Genomic DNA, 7076 nt, shown 5'->3' on the forward strand with positions numbered 1-7076 from the left:
CTCAAGCAGGGATGGGCGTGGCTTGATCCAGTTCCTCAGGAGGGAGTTCTGCCTTGGAGGTTGTGGGGAGGAGAGTGATTGTGCTCCAGTCTCTTCTTGAACCAAGCGCTTCACCTCGTTTTTTTGGGCGTGTAAACTCCCCGTACCGGGGGTGCAGCCAAGGTGGTTACACTCTTCAACTCAGGCCAGTCCCAATCTCCAAATCCCAGTCCGCGCGCCCCGCTGAAATTGCCTTAGACACAATTTCCCAGGCAATCCCCTCAGGGCAATTCCAGGCCTCCCGCGTCGCTCTGGGGGTGGCGTCAGAATTGCTGCTTCCTTTTCTGGGTTGGGCTGGCGAGCATGGGCGGGGGGCTTGCCTACCGGGGGCACTGAGCTGGAGCCCGCTGGAGTGAGGAAAACCAGGTCCCTCTAGGGCTCGTCACCGGAAACATGAACTCACAGGCAAATTTCCCAGTTTTTAGCTCTTTGCCTTCCCTCCAGAGCCCCTGCCAGCCAGGAGTGCGGATGCCTGGTGTCTGCGCGAGGCTCTTTCAGGGGCCCAAGCCAGCCGGGAGGACAATGGAGGCACGCGCACCGCTACTCTGAAGTCCAGCCCGCCAGGAGCAAGCACAAAGAAGCAGTCTGTGCGCTCAGCCCCCCCCCGCCCCCCACCCCCCGGGACCAGTTGGTGCGAGGGGACCTGGCGTGCAGGTATTTTGCAAGTACGGTCTTTCTTTACCCCAAGCGGAGGTTTTTCTGTTTCGGACTCTTTCTTTTTCCCCTGTCACTCCCCGTAGAGGGTAGAGGGGGATCGCCTCCAACCCTGGAGTCTCCGATCCCGGCCCGATTTTATCTTCCCCAGTTCGCACTCACGTTAGAAGGCTTTCTCAGTGGATTCTGCGTCCTTTTTCTCCCAATATCTCAGGTTTTGTAAGGTTTCCAATGGCTTCAGATCTTTTCCGTGTGATGTATGGGCGCGAGTGCAAGTACAGAGCTCCTTACTTCTCCACCATCTTGCCCCCTCCCTCTTTATGTAATTTTAATAACACACTTAGTTTTTTCATCGGGCCTTACATTTTTGGGCTGTGGCTGTAACTCTTTTCATCCCTGGCATGGGCCTTTAAAGGTTTTCTGACCTTGCTCCCTGGTCACTTGATTGAACAGCAGGTCTCAGACCTTCTGGCAATAACCCTTGCTTTTTGAAAGACCCAAAATATTTCACTTGATTGATCACAAATGCAACAGTACCTAGGTGCTGATCCTTTAACTGCATCAGCCATGGTGCAAAAATCCAGGGTGCAGCCTGAACTCAGTAGTAGTACCTTATAGATCCTACATCAGAGAAGACTGGGAAATGAGGCAATGGGGTCCTAGGAAGGCTGGGAGGGCTGGGACTGTCAACTTGAAGAAATGTTTCAAGGGCCACAATTTAAAGTATCTGGGTGAGGAGGAGGGACTCTAGTACTCAAACTAGTCCTCTTGCAGAAAGATGTTCTCCCCAATCTCAAAGAAACTAGCATTAGGAAGTACATTCACATGATGTGGCCTACTACAATGACTTGGTGGTTTCTTGTTCTTTCAAAGGTATCTGTATTTTGTTTTATTTAAAATATAGAACACTTGGGGCACCTGGGTGGCTTAGTCGGTTATGCGTCCGACTTTCGCTTGGTCATGATCTCGCCGGTCATGATCTCGTGGTTCGTGGGTTCGGGCCCCACATCGGGCTCTGTGCTGACTGTCAGCTCAGAGCCTGGAGCCTGTTTCAGTCTGTGACTCCCTCTCTCTCTGACCCTCCCCTGATCACGCTGTCTCTCTCTCTCTCTCTCTCTCCTAGAAATAAATAAAACATTAAAAAATAAAATAAAATAAAATAAGGAACACTTCATGAATTTGCATGTCATCCTTGAGCATGGGCAATGCAAATCTCTGTATCATTCCAATTTTAGTATGTGTCCTGCAGAAGTGAGCACAAAATTGTCTGTATTTTAAAATTTTCATCTTAAAAAATCAGTTTATTTATTTTTCTTTTTTAAAATTCTAGTAAAATATATATAAAATTGAATTTTCCATTCTAATACTTTTTAAGTGGACAATTCGACATCATAAGTACATTCACATAGTTGTGCACCATCACCTCTAGCCATAGCCAAGAGATTTTTATCACCCCAACAAAAACTCTACCAATTAAGAAAATTTCCTCATTCTTCTCTCCCTAGCTGCTGGTAACGTCTATTCTACTTTCTTTCTCTATGAATTTGACTGTTCTAGGTAACTCTTATAGAGGGAATTATTGTCATGATGTTGTGCTTTCAGTCCCCAAACTTGTTCATCTTATGGCTGGAAGTTTTACTCTTTGACCAACATCTCCCCATTTCTCCCACACCCCAACCCCTGCCACTCTTTCACTCTCTACTTCTATGAATTCAACTTTTTTAGATTCTACATACAAATGAAATCATATAGTATTTGTCTTTGACTTATTTCATTAGCCCTCAAGAATCCATCCATTTGTCACAAAGGCAGGATTTCCTTCTTTTATATAGATGCATAATATTCCATTGTGTGTGTGTGTGTACAAATGATTTATCCATTTATCCATTGATGGACATTAAGGTTATTTCCATGTCTTGGCTATTATGAATAATGATGGAATGAACATAAAGTTGCAGACATCTCTTTGAGAAAGTGATTTTATTTCTTTTGGATATATCCAGTAGTGGAATTGATTGATCATATGAAATTTTATTTTTAATTTTTTTTGAGGAGTCTCCATACTATTTTTCATGGTGGGTGAACCAATTTACATTCCCAACAAACACATACAAAGATTGTATTTTCTTCACAACCTCTCCAATACTTGTGGTCTCTTGTTCTTTTGATAATAGCAATATTAACAAGTGTGAGGTGATATCTTGTGGTTTTGAGGTGCATTTTCCTGATAATTAGTGATGTTGAACACCTTCTTTGCCATTTAGATGTCTTCTTTGGAAAAAATATCTGTTCAATTCCTCTGCCCATTTTTTAATCTATTGTTTTGTTGTTGTTGTTACTGAGAGTTTGTGAATATTTTCTCTCATTCCATAGGTGGCCTTCACATTTTGTTGATTGTTCCTTTTGCTGTGCAGTGCAGAAGATTTTTAGTTTGATATAGTTGCACTTGTTTATTTTTCCTATCATTGCTTGTGCTTTTAGTGTCATATTTTGAAAATTATTGCCAAGACCAAAATAGCTTTTCCTCAGTCTTTTCTTCTATGAGTTTTATAATCTCAGGTATTAAATATATTGTTTTTAATCCATTTTGAGTTAATTTTTATAAGTAATCTAAGATAGGGCTTCAGTTTCTTTTTTCTGCATGTGTATATACAGTTTTCCTAACAACATTTATTGAAGAGACTATTTATAGTTTATGAATATGCTATGCTATGCTATAGTACTATGCTATTTTGATTACTACAGCTTTGGAATAAAATTTGAAATCAGGAGGTGTGATGCTTTCAGCTTTGTTCTTTCTCAGGATTTTTGCTATTCAGGATCTTTTGTGGTCCTTTGGAATTTTAGGATTTTTTTTTTCTGTTTCTGTTGAAAAGTGCCATTAGAGTTTTGATAGAGATTGCATTAAATCTATAGATGACTTTGGATAGTATGGACCTTTGAACAATTTTAATTCTTCCTCCATAAGCTTGGAATATTTTCCTATTTACTTCTATCTTTAATTTCTTTCATCAATGTATTGTAATTTTCAGTGTACTGATCTTTTACCTCCTTGGTTAAATTTACTCGTAGGTATTGTATTATTTTGATAATATTATAAATATAATTTTTATTTAATTCTTTTCAGATTATTGTAAATGTAGAGAAATGCAACTGATTTTTATATGTTGATTTTGTATCTTTCAACTTAACTAAATTTATTTATTAGTTACAACAATGTTTTGGTAGCGTCTTCGGAATTTCTATGTATATCACATCATCTGGAAAAAATGACTGTTTTACTTATTCCTTTCCAGTTTGGATTTCCCTTTTGTCTTTTTCTCAGCTAATTGCTCTGCCTAAAGTTTCTAGTACAATGTTGAATTAGGAGTGGTGGAAGTGAGTGCCCTGGTCTTGTTCCTGATCTTAGCAGGAAAGTTTTCAATCTTTCACTGTTGAGCATGATGTTAGTTGTGTGCTTGTCATATATGGCTTTTATTGAAGTATATTCCTTTTGTATTCATTTATTGAGCATTTTGATCATGAAAGGATGTTGAATTCTGTCAAATGCTTTTATTGTGTCTATTTAAGTGACCATATGATTTTTCTTTCATTCTATTAATACGGTGTATCCTATTTTACTGATTTGTGTATTTTGCTTGCTTGGGAGTGTTCGCTCCTTTTTAATTTTATAAAAAAGCTTGAAAAGATTTGGCATTGATTCTTCTTTAAGTGCTTGGTATAACTCACCAGTAAAATCACCTGGTCTTGAGCTTTGTTTGTGGGGAGCTGTTTGATTCCTGATTCAATCTCCTTAGTGGGGAAATATGTAGATATTGAAAATATGTTGGATGCCATATTTTTTAACCTGGGAAAATATTTATGAAATATTTCTAAATAAAAAGCAGTCTAGAAAAAGTATAAATATAAATAAATATATTCATCAAAATGACTTGAAGAATGAATACTGAAACATTATAATGATCATATTTGGATAGTAAAATCATGAATTGTTTTGTGATTTTTTTCTAGGTTCTTCTATATCAGTGTGGCTAATATGAAAACTACACACACACAAACATTCACATATACACAGTTATACAACTCACATATATGTATGTATATATGTATATAAAATCTGACAGACATTTATTTATTTTTAATTTTTCAGTGTTTATTTTTGAGAGAGAGAGGGACACATAGAATCCAAAGCAGGCTGCAGGCTCTGAGCTGTCAGCACAGAGCCAGATGTGGGGCTCAAGCTCACTAACCACGAGGTAATGACCTGAGCCAAAGTTGGACTCTTAACCGACTGAGCCACCAGATGCCCCTTTGGTAGACAATTTTTAATAAATAAATTTAACACTGTGACTGCTGATATGTTTAAGTATATATCTATCAAATTATATTATGTTTATTATTCCCAAATTTTTTAAATTTCTGATTTCTTTTCTGCTGTCTGTTGAGTTGACTTTTTTCTTGTCACTTTTCCTGGAGTTAATCATTGCTTCTTTTTCTAATTTCCATCTATCTGTTGCTACTGCCAGATTCTTTAATGAATATGTAAACTACTTCTCCATATATTTTCCATATGGTCAAATGTATTCATAGTCTATTAATTTCTTTCCTTGTTTCTTTTTGGATACCTTCTCTCTGGCACTCACTCTTCTCCTGCTCCTATGTGACCTGGCTTCATTTTGGGCCTACTGCTCAAACCTTGTCCTAGAGTTTCTTCTCACCATCATCTGGAAAATACACTTGGCTTTGTAGGATCATTTTTCTCTTTCTTGGTTAATTCACTGTTTTTGCTGGAATCTGTACTGGTATAGCTTCCTTACGTAGATTTTCGAGACTTTGAATGCCTAAAGACAATTCTATTCCACTCTTAGGCTTGACTGATACATTGAGTACTAAATCCTAGGATAGGAATCATTTTCCCCTCAGCATTATAAAGGCATTGGGGCCCTTGGGTAGTTCAGTTAGTTGAGCACCCAACTTGACTTGGGTTCAGGTCATGATCCCAGGATCATGGGATCAAACCCTGCATTGGTCTTCTTGCTGACAAGGGAGCCTACTTGAAATTCTCTCTCTCCCTCTGCCCCTCCCTGCTCACACTCTCTCTCTGTCTCAAAACAAACAAAAAACCAAAAAAGAATTATAAAGGCATTGCTCCTGTTTCTTTTGTTTTTCAAATTCTTAGGTACCTGTTTATTTTATTTCTCTTTGGAAATTTTTAGCATTATTCCTGTGATTCTGAAATGTGTTGATGATATAACTTGATGGGTTGTTTTCATTTGTTGTGCTCAACTAAATTTGCATAGATTTTCTTGATTAAAGAAAATAATAATTTCTTTCCTTTTCTCTCTTTCTGGAACTCCTAGTATCATAAGTTGGATTTCCTGAATTGATGCTTTAGTTTGATTATGTTTTCTACTTCTTAATAGATTTTCTCAAATTTATCTTCCCATTTTATTGAACTTTTAATTTATCTTATCATAATTTTTATTTCTAAAGCTTATAACAGATATTAGGAATGTTTCTTGACACATTTCTTTTCATATAGCACCTCTACTTGCATCATGGATTCTGTATGTTCTATTAGTTCTATTGTATAACTTATATAAATTCAAGTTTTCTTACGCTTCTGCATTGTCTATTTTCTTCTGAGTTCCTATTTTCTCTAAAGTACTCTGGGTTTTAAAAAATATTTATTTATTTTGAGAGCATGTGAGCAGGGGAGGGGCAGAGAGAGGGCGAGAGAGAGATTCCCAAGCATGCTTCATGCTGTCAGCCTACAGCCTGATACAGGGTTCAATCTCACAAACTATGAGATCATGACCTGAGTGAAAGTCAAGAGATAGATGCTTAACCAACTTAGCCACCAGGCACTCCTGAAGTACTTTGTTTTGATCTCTATAGTGCAATTTGGAGACTTCCCCCAAATATTTGACAATTCTTGGGTTTTGTTTTATTTAAAGGTGAGTTATTAAAAATGAATGAGAAGCTGTGTGTTGGGGGTTCTTGTCAACTAGTGAGCTTCCAGTGTATGGTGATTGTGCAGCCTGATAGCTTGTTTATGCTTCCCCACCCGTATGCCCATGCCACCACAGTGTCTGAGATGATTCAGTTTCTCTGGAGATGAATGATCTAGTTTCCTGCTTCTGAGTTAAATGTCAGGCCCCTAGCAGCCTGATGAGGGAGAAGTCTGAGTTCTCTCCATTCACAAATATTCCAGTTGGCCTTCTTTGTTCACCTTGGGCTTCACTCCTCTCTCAGCTGAGCCTGGAATCCAGAGCCTTTCTGGGGAAAGGATGAGTCTGAGGTCTCACTACTATATGCATAGGCAGTCAACCCACCTGGACTCCCTGCTCAGGTCTCTCTCACCACAGGTGGGGCAGGTCTGG

General features: G+C 38.7%; 1 non-coding gene across 1 annotated transcript; it reads right to left on the reverse strand.

The window, feature by feature from the left end:
• Positions 1-1848: 1848 nt before the first annotated feature.
• On the reverse strand, positions 1849-1952 carry LOC144241782 (U6 spliceosomal RNA). Its single transcript, XR_013338192.1, has one exon. It is a non-coding gene; the product is annotated as a U6 spliceosomal RNA (small nuclear RNA).
• Between the last annotated feature and the right edge of the window lie 5124 nt (positions 1953-7076).

Source organism: Crocuta crocuta, unplaced genomic scaffold (genome assembly GCF_008692635.1).
Source record: "Crocuta crocuta isolate KB4526 unplaced genomic scaffold, BGI_CrCroc_1.0 scaffold257, whole genome shotgun sequence".
Lineage (NCBI taxonomy): Eukaryota > Metazoa > Chordata > Mammalia > Carnivora > Hyaenidae > Crocuta > Crocuta crocuta.